Here is a 12,647-nt window from a genome sequence, read left to right as displayed (position 1 = left end):
CTGGTCAGCGGCTGCGAGTCCGGCGCGGGCACGAGAGTCTCGTCTTTTTCAACGTCTTTGACCATGTCTTCTACTATGTTTTTCCTCTTCTTTAGGATTGCTACATTGCTCCCGCCGCATTATATCCAGAGTGATGCAGCATCTGGTGGAAATTACCAAAAACGCTGAGAACTCGACGGAAGTCTAGTTACTCCAGATAAAATGCGAAATACAAACGGGGGAATACAGGGAAAGTCCTTTCCGCATGTGCTGCATTCCTGGACTGCATGCCCACTGCCGCGAACGATCTAGACGCCCGAGGGAAACTTCCGCCCCATACGTTTCACATTCAACCAGACGTTTGTTTGTTAATTTGCTTGTTTGTTTGTTTCGTTCGCCCTCTGTACGCTGGGTTCTTGACCTGAAACGTCCCACACGTTATGAGGGTCGCCAGATTAATTTATACCTCATCTTCGGCATGTGCTGACACTAGGGGCGTTTTTTGCTTTTCCCATCGGACGGCTGGCCGGGCCGGTTTCCATCCTACACCCATGGGTTGAGCTGCCCAACGCCCTTGCCGGCGGGTCTTTCTACTTGGTCACAGTAAGCGCATCGCAACGGAAAAGGGAGCCGCACGAACAGCGTGGCCCGCCCTCCAGCCAACAGCTAGGCTGTCTGCTCCTGACGGCTTCCATTTAATTGCCGGCCGCTGCGCATAATCCTGCTAGCCCCGACTCTCTCTCACGCAAAAGGCCCTCCAGCGGAAGCTGGGAGGGAATCAACCTCGGCATGCGACCACTGAAAGCGAGGATGATGTTGCTCCTTGGCACCAGCACATTGTGAAGAACGCCCTCACGCCTGCACTCAAGAAGCATCCATCGGCATCACCAGGACCCTAATCACTCCAATTAACCCAGCTCCTTCCACGAGATGTCCCCAATCTCATTCGCCCGCCTGGCTTTTGGCCTACCCCTGCCTGGAATCCACTCCGATACTATAGTAACGACCATCCTGCCTATTTTTCCTAACGCCATAGCGTGAAATCACGGGCAGGTTGCCAGGTGACGTGGTCGTGCAGCGATAGTCATCAGTCGGTGTCACGTCACGAGACCACATGACATGGCCGAATTGACCTGTTAGGTGGAGGGATGCGATCGGAACGCAGCCTTTCAGGACTCTTGGGCATCGAATTAGACACGCTGCCCGTGGGCTGCGCTCGTAAGGTTTGGTTAAAACGGGAATCGGTTTCCGTGTCAGGTGGTCGTAATGTAACAGCTTATGACTAAACGCTGTGTGAGATAGTAAAGCCACAAATAAAATACTACTGGTTAAGGAAGCGAAAGTGAATGTGAACGAACGAGGACTCTCCTCAAGGGGGCAAAAGGGAGTCATTAGCGCTCTCGCGTCGCATGCCCTCGAGGTTAGTCCTGCAAAGTGAAAAGGTGAAAACCTTTGGAAGAGTATCAATTAGCTGATCACTACACACCGACTACAGACACCAAAGAACACTAAGGTAAATAAGTCGGCGGGGATATCTACAAAGTCGAGGTGCTATTAGGACGTAGTCAAGAAAAAACAGGTCAAAACTCCCTCAATCAGCGAAGGTTATTGTTAAAATGAGAAATACAGCTCAATTCATCATAAAATCGAGCCTTATAACGCCTGCCGTCACCAAGTTTCAAACAGTACTTTCGCGGCGCGTTGGCTACATTTCGGTCTGGATGCCAGATATAACTTCCACCATGTTAACTGAAGGAATGGTGATGTCGGAAGGCAAATGTCGAGAATGCAAAGTAAAAAAATTGGCAGTTGCTTAGCTCAGCTATGCCAGGACATACGTAGCGAGAGGTTGTACGTTTCCCTGACTGAGCCTATCGTCATTCATGTTTAGCAATGAGAAACAGCTTTATTTATGCCATAGGGGGCACTTTGGACCACTAAAGTCGAGGCGAAAGCGTCTGTTACGCGGTGGTCCTCCACTATGGCACCTTTCTCTCTATTTTCACTCCCACCTTCCTCCTTTTCCTTACGACTCGGTTAAGGTGCCCGCGGAGAATTGTGACAGATACTGCGCCTTTTCTTTCCTGCAAACCAATTGTAAACGCCGTAGATGCCTGCTGCACTGAGTCTGCTTCTATATGCTGTGTGGTGCGGTGTTCGAGGATGCGCCAAATGAATGGCGCCGCACGGACACCTGGATCAAACGGCGAGGTTAACTTTGAATATGCGTGAATCGCCTGGTGACGTCTGCACCAGGCTGACGTCATGACCGGATGTGACGTCATCATGAACGTCGCTTCTGGTTATTATACATGACCGAATGTGATGTCATGACGACGTTGCATCCGGTCACGACGTCACAGCCGATGACGTCACCTCGTGATGCCGTCATAGCCAGTCATTGTCATTACTCATGACTAACGTCTAATTAGTACTGGTTAAGTACTACTTAGTCATTAGTACTGGTTAGTGACTAGTTAGCCATTAATTAGCCCTGATTAGTGACTAATTAGCCATTAGTACTACACTACTGATGTAGCTCTCCAGATGTGATGTAGGAGCGATGCGACCACCGCCAAGGCAAAAATGCAACTTCGCGGCCAATTACCTCTCACTACAAAAGTATTTCACCTGCGTATGTGTCACATTTGATGGCCGGTGAAAGGCTCTGCATGACACTGATTGAAAGAGCTTGAACGGGTTGCAGGACAAAGTCGGCTAAAGGAGCATTTCTGTGAACTACCTATATGACGCTATTAACGTGACTGCCCTCTAATATAAACGAATGCAGCCCAACGCCCTAAGCTGTATGACGAGGATTTCTGGTGCGCTTTCAGTTTTTGAACGCGCTCAGCCAGCCAGCAGCGTTCAGCAAGGAACTGATGAATTGGGGCAGCCGCTGCTGAGACTGGGATCTAGAAGCGCGCTCACTGTCTCTGCGTGGACCCATGATGCCGAACCGACACTGCAGCCCTAGCTTAAGTGGGTTGCTTTCGTCCGCGAAAGGAGCATATCGCAGCACACGTGAAGGAGCTGCGCAGCGGCGGAAAACTGTATGCCTGGCTCGCTCGCACTGATGGTGCCACACTCACATAGAGCAGCTGCCCCTGGATATAACACTTACAGTACACTTATGGGCCTCTGAAAACGCCGAGAGATGGATAGTTATAGGTTCATTTACAACGACTGATTCGGCGCACGTTGAGGATATACAGCATGCATAATTAGAAAAGTCAATCCTGTGAGGGCGAGGAGGAAAATAAATACATTTCCAGAGTACACGCTTCACGCTCGACCAAACTGAAGCTGTTATGCCCCACTTGCGAGGCAGCTGTGTTTACCAATAAATAAACGTTATAACTCGCGTGTAGAAGTACTGCCCTCGGGTCATCTGATATCAAGAAATTCGAGAACGAGTATTGGGCCAGAATTTCTGTCTCCCCATTTCGTCTTCATTTTCCTCTCCATCTAAAATTACCTGCTTTCGATCTCCTCAGTACGGATAATAAATCCTGCTACAAACACAGTCACGACCCACGAAATATCACGCACGCTTAAAATATGCTCTTTTCTTTATATCCAGGTAAGCGTTGTTGTTGCCCATGTGAGCTGCGGCACATACGGTTCCGCCGCGCAAATTTAAGAACAATTCTGCAATGAAAAAAAAAAAAAAACCCGCCCAAAGCATGGTGTGGGCACCGCCGTGTGTAGGGCTATGGCGCCGCGCTCGCCTGAACCATCTCACCGTCTAGCTATCCGACGGGCAACCACATGCGGCATTGTAGCCTTTGGGGCGTTCGATCGACAGGATGTTGGTATTCGACACTCGGCCCCACTTGCATCGGGTCGTGGGGTACGCAAAACACCCCCCCCCCCCCCCCCTTTCCGTCTAAGCCAGCGATGAGGACAAAGAAAGTGGTGGTTTGGTGTTGGTGATGCCAGCTCAACATTAGAAAGCAGCAACAGGAGGCTTCCAAATCAGCTAGAAATTGCTAAATTCAGTTATTTGCATAAAAAGCTCATTTTTGCGCATTTTATTCTGCTATCACGTCGGCAAACAACGTTCGGTTTCTTTTACAGGGCTTTAACAAGCGACTCAGGCCATGGGGGAAGGGGGGGGGGGGGGGGGGAGGGGATGCGGTACTGGATGGCTCCAGAAATTTCGACCATCTGCGGTTCTTTAACGTGGGCTGACATCGCACGGTGCACGGGCGCCTTCTAAGCAGAGGTCCAATGCCACTGCTAATGTACACCTTTATATCGTGCCGAGCTATCGGATTACATTTGCGAGCAATTTGTAGTTTCACCGGCATACCCACTGCCCTCTGCGTCACCGCACAGGGTGCCGTTCCTTTGAGCTTGCACATTTCTTTCTGTATTAAACTTTGTTCGCTCACCTTACGCTTCTTATTCTCCACTATCTTCCAATTGAACTATACTTGTCGGGTTAGAGGCTTTCATGATTTAGCGTTTCTTAAGATCTTGGTCCAAAGGGAATCGATGCGGACCAAATCTGCGTGATTATATTCAGCGTCTACCCAAGTGCAGCCGCACAGTAACGAAATAAAGCTCTGCAGTCTGCCCAGGAACTTGGTGGCTGAATCATCAGTCCTAGAGCGTGGTGCGAACCCGCCCCACCGGGGCAGAAGCTCTACCAAGCAAGCTATTAATCAGGACGGCTAGGAACGGTAAGGTAAGAACCAAATGAGTAGCGCAATGGTCAGGGGAAACCCACCAGGTGGAGTTAATTTTTCGCTCTCAACCATTTCTGGACGTCCCGGTTAGATATAGCGACCGCCTTGCTGAGAGGCGGTGCTACAGTTCGGACCACGGGTCAGGACGAATGACTCTTGAGCTACGAAGCTTCTGTTAGCTGCGTAACTTTCCTCTGCATGGCTGCGCTTGGTATGCGGGGCGTTCCGAAGCGACTCAGGATACGCCGTTGTGGAAAGGATCGAAACAGTTTAGGCCGCCTGGTTAGCGTACACTGAGAGCGCACTGCACACGAGAGGCTTTTTCGTTTCGCCTCCATCGAAACTCTAACCGAGTAATTACTCCCTCAACAATTTTTTTTTTTTCCTCCTTGAAAGCCTTTCCCAAACATTAGATCTGGAGTCATTGGTCAATTTGCCCCACATAGCCGTCCCGGTTAGCCGAGTTGATATAGAGCGACTGCCCCGCCGAGAAAGCGATCCTATGTTCGGCGCCGGACGCATTTTTCTACGGATATATACCAAGTTTATGTGGACACTGCAGCTGTACGGCTGCGCTTGGCTGGGGGATAATGAGCCGTGACACTTTTAACGTCTCTTTCGTCGATTAAAAAAAAACATTAACAGCCATTCCGCACGTGGGAACACGAACACACTGGATAAAGTTTTTGGCCGTGTTGTTGAATACAAAAAAGCTCTCACGGTATTTGGCACACGTTCGTTCGAAGTGCGTCAGCCTCGCAAGATTACCATTCTGGCGTAGGCTACGCAATTAGGGTTTCAATATTTATTGGGGGCAATATTGAATGCACGCAGCAGCGATAATACCGAGTGAACGGCCGTCAGCATGCGGTGGCAAATCGATTTTGCGGAACCGCCCGCAGGCCGCGATAGAAGGCACATTTGGGCCCGCAGTCTGCCCCGCAGTCCTGGTTATAAACTCGACAGAATTGACGACACTAGATGCTCTCCTGCCGACATCAATTATTCAACCCTCTTCGGTAGCCATCAACAGAAGCCCAGTGTGCCTGCCAGATCATATCACGGATAGCCATGCTGGACGTTGCGAATATCAAGAAAGCCAGATGCACCGAAATTCTCGAGCAAGTAACCTGGTCTGGCGCTTCGACATTTATTTGCGTACAGTGGACTGCATTCTGTCACGATGGAATTGTCTGTGGCTGTTACCGAAGACGAGTTGTATTCGACTGCAGAACGGCCGATGTGGTGGAATCTGGCTTGGGGAACGGGGATAGGGTGCCTCGGTGGCCAGCGAGGGCATCGAGGCACCCCAGACGGATAGACGGAACCCCAAGGGCGGCCTCTGTCAGGGTCATGTGCCTCAGTGGTGATAACAATAATTAACCAACTCCGAACAACCCAATCCACTTTTCCAATCACCCAGCCCCTTTCCCCTCCCCACTCCCTGTCAGGTTGCTAGGGGAGTTTCCCCGGGCCTGTTCCCACGGTCGTGGGACTCGCATGGTAGCAAACCCTATTTATTTTTACTTCCCACCTCAGGACGACGAAAGCATTTAACCATTTTTGAACCAGTTCATTTTTATCTTCACCAGTTCACTCAATCCGCGTACGTTAGCGGTGCGGGGAGTAAATAGGCTCGCTTACAATTACTACTGCACTTTCATACTTTCACTGCTCCATTTCCGCAGAAACGGTTCACCGCGTAAGGCCTCTGCCGGTCACCGTACCACGTTTTCCCAGACGGAAGCTATCGATAACTATGAACCGCGTTATCCTTGTTCGCTTGGTGGCGAGAAAGCCAATCGTGCTCAAGGCCGCCCGCGATAAACGTGTTTTCCCCCTCAAGCAGGAGAAAAAGGCGCCTCGTACACACGAAGGGCTAAGCACAGAAGCGTCAGAGTGGCCAGAGCAAAGCTCGGCTCTGGCGTATGCACTCACCGAAACGTAGGAACCTCAGGGAAGACCTCGTGGCGGCGAGAAAGGACGGCTTGGACCCCGCAGAATACGGCCGCCGGCGAAGCAGCTCATCTTGGAAGCGCTCACCGGGATCGAAACCTGCAAGAAATCGCCCACGTTCAGTTTCGTTGGTCGCAAACACAGCGAGGTTGCGCACACGCAGGAACGCAAATGTTTACGCCGCACATGAATTAGGTGCCAAAGGCAGGCTACGTCGGCGCTAATGCTGCAAAAAGAGAGTAAGCACGCATTCACTGCATCCACTGCCTCGGCGCAATTCTCGCAGAAAGAATGCGCGCAATGCAAAGGACGAACCGGCCCATTTCGACAGGATATCGCCTTTACTGGAGTACACTGCGACCACCGTTCGGCTGCGCTATCACTCTCGCTCCAGCCTCGGTGGGCAACAATTTTTTTTTAAACAGCACTTACTGCAGAATAAGGCGTCATTCACCGGACAAAGCGTCATGTTACTTGTATTTAAAACCAAAACTTCGCCAGGAGAGGCGCGTTTGTAGAATATTATTTCTAGGACCGGCCACGTAATACGCTGGCTACTACTGACACGGCCAACTCATACCATGGATAAAGGCGCAGAACAAGGACACACACAGCGAGAAACAAAGCGGATGACGTATTTATTCGCGCCTCCTCGATGTGGCGCTTACAAACACACCTCGCGCCAATATACTCCAGCCCCGCTACAGTGCCGAGACGAGGGTGCTTCAAAATGGCCCTCGTGTCACATAGTGAACAGGGAAGCGTGCTTCGGTACTTGCACGGATAAGTCCTCTCATGCACGAGATGGAGCTGGACATTTTCAAGTTTTGTCAAAGCGAGCTTGCATTGAGCAATCGCTTTTGCCGCACTGAAACGCCAGAAAAGGAAAAGACCCCAAGTGAACAAATGCGCCCCGGCGGAGCAGAACAGAGCTGTTCATCGCAGTCCACGAAGAGCGAATGTGTAATCGGAGATGACGCGTCCTGCAATCAGAGCCGCAGAGGCAGCGGGCCATAAAAGCCGGGCATCCGAACGGTGAAGGCAAAAGAAACGGTGAAGGCAAAACTACTCCAGAGCTCCAGGCAGAAACAGCAGCACCCCCCCCCCCCCCTTCCCCCCCTTTCTGCGACAAACTCCTGGCGGCCTGTAATTAATGCGCGGCTGGCAATCAGCGCGGGAGCGCAGTGGCGGCCGGCCGGCACGACAAAAGCCCCCTCCGCATTGGCTGACGGGCGAGCGCGGCCAGGTGCACTCGGCTGCCGACAAAAAAAATGCTTGGCGCCAGTGGGCGCGCTTGTGTCCAACTGTCCCGCCGCCCACATGGTTGCGAGAGGCGTGCACCCCATTGACGCGGGGCCGTATTCTATAAGGATCCATTTTCCATTTCAGCTGGCACTCGCGACATCAGTCGAAGGCAGCGAGCAGCCAGTCACGAGAATCACAAGGTAGCGGGTCTTGCACCCGCGGAAGCCGCGGCTTCGTCACCAATCATCAGCGATCAATGCCGGAAGACGAAAAACATCTGGAGTAAAAAAAGGTTTGATTTGTGTTATACGGTGTAAGTACCGAAGCTACTCGGGCTATATGGGAAATGCCGCAGTAGAGGGTTCCGAATAATTGGAAGCGCCTGGAGTTCTTTGAAGCGCGCTGACACAGTACATGGCGACAAGCATGCGTCAAGCCATACTTGTCGCCTCCGTCGAAACGCGGGCAGATCCGGAATAAAAAACGGATAACGGATCTTGATAGAATGCGGCCCGTTGAAATTATCCGGGATAAAAACCGTTCCTTGGACACCGAGTCCTCCAAGCGGCGAAGTGCAGAAGGTACACCAGGGAAGGAATGTAACGGGACAAAAAAAAAAAGCACTACGGCTGTAATTCACAAGCGAAGTCTTAAACGTCAGAATTATACCTTGGGCACGCCGCAAGTGGAGGACTTGGGGCTGATTTTGATTCCGTCTTATTATTTAACCCGCCATAAAACGGCTTGCGTACACGGTTTGACAGCAGCCTTTCGCCTACTATCAGAGCAGAAACTGCTAAACCATTTATTTCGCGCCTCGAACGAAATAAAGAAAAATGGCGTTGCAAAACGTCCTGAACAGAACTTTCCTTACGCCTTGCATATCTGCCCGATAAAGGAAATGAAACAAAGCAGCGAAATTGACAAGCTGCATGTTGAACACAAAAATATCACGGAAGGCGGCGAACAGAGCGAAATGCAGCGCGTGTCTTTCTAATGAATTAAGCGTTACCTTAATATGGGAAGCCAGAGAGAACCCCTCTGTGGAAGCAATTCTGTACGCCAGTGAAGCAACGGCAGCACTTGATCCTGGAACCGACAGTCGTGGTTCTTTCTCCCTCCTCTTCTTCTCTCCTCGGTATGTCCACAGTGGGCGAATGTCCAGGGTTTAGCTCAGGCCCAAGAAATGAATACTTGATCTGGAAAGTGTGTATGTATGTATATATATATATATATATATATATATATATATATATATATATATATATATATATATATATATATATATATATATATATATATATATATATATATATATATATATATATATATATATATAGGCAGATCAACCAAGGGGAAATGAGGGTACTCGTTATAATACATGAAGGAAAGAAGCCAACACTCGTCGAGGCCAAGGAAAGCGTTGGGGATGGTACTTTATGTCTTTTTTTTTTTAATGTTTACTTGGATAAGCACAGAAATTAGTAATGTAATCTGTTTAGGGGAAAGATAAGTAAACACAAAGTAGAAGAGAAAACAACGTGCCGATGGTGGGAACCGAACCCACGACCTCCGAATATCGCGTCCGGTGCTCTTCCAACTGAGCTACATCGGCCGCTGTTCCCCCTGCTACTTGCTTGGGTGTTTATGTTGTCTGTACACGAACCTTGAGTGTTCACCAGCGCCACCCTCAGCCATAGCGGCAGACGTGGAACGTCCTTTGTTACCGCCAGCGTCACGTAGAACGTGAGGGTGGCGCTGGTGAACACTCAAGGTTCGTGTACAGACAACATAAACACCCAAGCAAGTAGCAGGGGGAACAGCGGCCGATGTAGCTCAGTTGGAAGAGCACCGGACGCGATATTCGGAGGTCGTGGGTTCGGTTCCCACCATCGGCACGTTGTTTTCTCTTCTACTTTGTGTTTAATTATCTTTCCCCTAAACAGATTACATTACTAATTTCTGTGCTTATCCAAGTAAACATTAAAAAAAAAGACATAAAGTACCATCCCGAGGTAGAGCATTCGCCTCGCATTCGGGAGGTACGGGGTTCGATCCCCAGTGCCGCCGGGTACCCACCGGTTTCCAATGGGTACAAGATTTCCCCCGGCCTGGTGCTCGGCTCTTCTGGGGTGAAATGCTTGGGAAAATGGGCCAGGAACCAAAATGTGGGTTCAAGAAGAAAAAAAAAGGGCCACATAATGGGCTGTTGCCGCGCAAGGCGGACTTATTGTTGTCCGATGGCGGAACGAATCACTGCCACATCGGCGCAACTATTTGGGACCGCCGCTTCGGACCGAAGCGGTGGCCTTGTGGTAGAGCATCCGCCTCGCATTCGGGAGGTACCGGGTTCGATGCCTGGTGCCGCCTGTTACCCGCCGGTTTTTCAATGGGTACAAGCTTTCCCCCGGCCTGGTGCTCGGCTCTTCTGGGGTGAAATGCTTGGGAAAAGGTGCCACGGCCCAAATAGTTGCGCTGATGTGGCAGTGATTCGTTCCGCCATCGGACAACAATAAGTCCGCCTTGCGCGGCAACAGCCCATTATGTGGCCCTTTTTCTTGAACCAACATTTTGGTTCATGGCCCCTTTTCCCAAGCATTTCACCCCAGAAGAGCCGAGTATCAGGCCGGGGGAAATCTTGTACCCATTGGAAACCGGTGGGTGCCCGGCGGCACTGGGGATCGAACCCCGTACCTCCCGAATGCGAGGCGGATGCTCTACCACAAGGCACCGTCCCTTGCATGCTTACAGCTTACGCAGGGAACTAACGCCAGTGCCACATACACGAACAAATTATGGTCGGGCCACTCTTGACTACCGCATACCATCACTTTATAATGAACTTAAAGCCCACATTGACTTTACTGCCCCGCTTAACACATTTAGACACGAATTAACAAATTTTATGATGAGGCAATGAATAAATACTCCGATGTTCATATTCATTTCTGATATCTGATGTGTGTATAATTCTTTTGATTTTGACCTCATGTACATATCCATTTTTTGACTGTGTTGTGAAATCCTCTGCGAGATGCTGCCTGTAGGCCCCCAGGGCCCAGTCAAGCTGTCTGTGACAGCTTTTTTCCTGGGGGCCCCCAACTTGTAGGTTGGAAATAAAGTGGATTTGGATTTGGATCCCCAACGCTTTCCTTGGCCTCGACGAGTGTTGGCTTCTTTCCTTCATGTATTATAACGAGTACCCTCATTTCCCCTTAGTTGATCTGCTTGTAGCTTACGAGGGTCTCGGTTCTGGCAGTCTTGAAGCCATAGGTAGCGTAAGAGGGGTCTAGCACAGCTGTCGCCCTCGCTCTTGATCACGTTCTACGTGACGCTGGCGGTAACAAAGGACGTTCCACGTCCGACGCTATGGCTGAGGGTGGCGCTGGTGAACACTCAAGGTTCGTGTACAGACAACATAAACACCCAAGCAAGTAGCAGGGGGAACAGCGGCCGATGTAACTCAGTTGGAAGAGCACCGGACGCGATATTCGGAGGTCGTGGGTTCGGTTCCCACCATCGGCACGTTGTTTTCTCTTCTACTTTGTGTTTAATTATCTTTCCCTTAAACAGATTACATTACTAATTTCTGTGCTTATCCAAGTAAACATTAAAAAAAAAAGACAAAGTACTATCCCCAACGCTTTCCTTGGCCTCGACGAGTGTTGGCTTCTTTCCTTCATATATATATATATATATATATATATATATATATATTGTAAAAGAAGGCTAGGCCGAGACGGCGAGGTCGTGACGGCAAGGACAGCCAAGCCTTGTCTAGCGTTTTAATCCCATCACGAACCCAGGCGCGCGCCGGAGCCGGCGCCGCGGGACGATGATGATGGTATGTACAAATGAAAGAAGATCATGGCATGTACAAATGAAAGAAGGTCCACAGAAGGCTCACAATATATATATATATATATATATATATATATATATATATATATATATATATATATATATATATATATATATATATATATATATATATCAGTTCAGTTCAGTCGGGTCCGACTCTTCGTGACCCTATGGACCATGTCACGCCACGCTTTCCGGTCTCTCACTATCTTCCTAACATCACATAACTTCATCTGCAGTGCCTCGAGGATGCCATCTAACCATCGCGTTCGCTGCCTACCCCTTCTCCGGCGACCGTCAACCTTTCCCAACATCAAATCTTTCTCCAGCGACTCCTCTCTTCTCATCAGATGACCAAAGTAGCTGAGCTTTAACTTTAGAATTTGACCCTCCAGTGAGCAGTCAGGGTTTATGGTCGACATTATTGACTGATTTGATCTTCTGGCAGTCCAAGGAACTCTCAAGAGTCTTCGCCAGCACCACAATTCAAACGCGTCAATTCTTCGGCGGTCAGCCTTTTTCACAGTCCAACTCTCGCATCCATACATCACAACTGGAAAGACCATAGCACGAGTTATACGGATCTTGGTTGGCAGATTAATGTCTCTGCTCTTTACTAGGCGGTCAAGGCTAACCATTGCTCTCTTTCTCAGAAGCAGGCGTCTCCTAATTTCATGGCTGCAGTCTCCTTCCGAGGTAATCTTGGAGCCCAAGAAGAGAAAATCTGTCACAGCTTCCACTTCTTGTCCATTGATGCTCCAGGACTTGATAGGGCAAGACGCCATGATCTGTCTTTTTAATGTTCAGTTTAAGCCCAAACTTCTCACTCTCTTCTTGCACGCGCATAAGAAGTCTCTTGAGTTCCACTTCATTTTCTGCCATTAAAGTGGTATCATCCGCATATCTAAGGTT

The 12,647-nt window shown here is 49.6% G+C and overlaps 1 protein-coding gene across 7 annotated transcripts in view; it reads right to left on the bottom strand.

Moving 5' to 3' along the window:
* The window catches only part of MYPT-75D (Myosin phosphatase targeting subunit 75D), a 218,730-nt gene that overhangs the window by 104,924 nt on the left and 101,159 nt on the right, over nt 1-12,647 (bottom strand). For 5 of the 7 annotated variants that reach the window (XM_084589721.1, XM_084589719.1, XM_084589717.1 and 2 more), the window contains one exon: nt 6,612-6,728. The gene's annotated coding sequence lies outside the window, so the exon portion shown is untranslated. Of the gene's footprint in view, nt 1-6,611; nt 6,729-8,886; nt 9,074-12,647 lie in introns of all 7 variants that reach the window. The other 2 variants (XM_084589718.1, XM_084589723.1) reach the window with 1 other exon arrangement.

This window comes from Amblyomma maculatum, chromosome 1 (genome assembly GCF_055883805.1).
Source record: "Amblyomma maculatum isolate TAMU_Amacu chromosome 1, ASM5588380v1, whole genome shotgun sequence".
Taxonomy (NCBI): Eukaryota; Metazoa; Arthropoda; class Arachnida; order Ixodida; family Ixodidae; genus Amblyomma; species Amblyomma maculatum.
The sequence above is the reverse complement of the archived record's forward strand: the minus strand, read 5'-3'. Positions and strand labels throughout refer to the sequence as shown.